Source organism: Piliocolobus tephrosceles, chromosome 3 (genome assembly GCF_002776525.5).
Source record: "Piliocolobus tephrosceles isolate RC106 chromosome 3, ASM277652v3, whole genome shotgun sequence".
Classification (NCBI taxonomy): domain Eukaryota; kingdom Metazoa; phylum Chordata; class Mammalia; order Primates; family Cercopithecidae; genus Piliocolobus; species Piliocolobus tephrosceles.
This window is the reverse complement of record NC_045436.1, coordinates 145,860,518-145,861,068: the sequence shown is the minus strand read 5'-3', so window position 1 is coordinate 145,861,068 and position 551 is coordinate 145,860,518. Positions and strand designations below refer to the sequence as shown.

At 39.2% G+C, this 551-nt stretch overlaps 1 non-coding gene across 1 annotated transcript; it reads right to left on the bottom strand.

Moving 5' to 3' along the window:
• Nucleotides 1–279: 279 nt before the first annotated feature.
• On the bottom strand, nucleotides 280–341 carry LOC111550949. The gene has a single exon (XR_002734210.2). It is a non-coding gene; the product is annotated as a U7 small nuclear RNA (small nuclear RNA).
• Between the last annotated feature and the right edge of the window lie 210 nt (nucleotides 342–551).

Here is a 551-nt window from a genome sequence, read left to right as displayed (position 1 = left end):
TTTGTGGTTAGCCTTTGTATGATTTTTTTACAACAAAATAATTTATGTTTTTTATGTATTTAAGTTTACTGTGAGTACTTTTTCTGAGGTGAGGTTGGTCTTAAAGCAGCAGCTTTTAATAATTCTGTCAATTTCCCAGGAAATCTCCCGGTATTTTATTTCCAGAGACCCCTCTGATACTCATTCATCTGAAACTCACTCACTTGGGACAGGTGACAGTAAGCTGTTTCTCTGTAAGGAGTGCAATTTATTTATTTATTTATTTTTAAAGAATTTTGGGGGGGCTCTCTGGTAAAAACAGGAAAGCCTGCCAGACAAATTCTAGAAGAGCTGTAACACAAGGAGTGTGAGTTTTTATAGCGGTAACTACACATGGATTCTACCCTCATGAAATTGTAGTTGTCAGCAAACAGTCCTGTGCGTTTAGGATTTTTTTATTGGTATCATCCAGGGCCCAGTCCCACTGGATTGGCCTTGGGTTATATGGCTGATGGTCGATTGCAGCAGCAATGTACTCATTTCCTATGCTGCCTCCCATCCATCCTGCTATG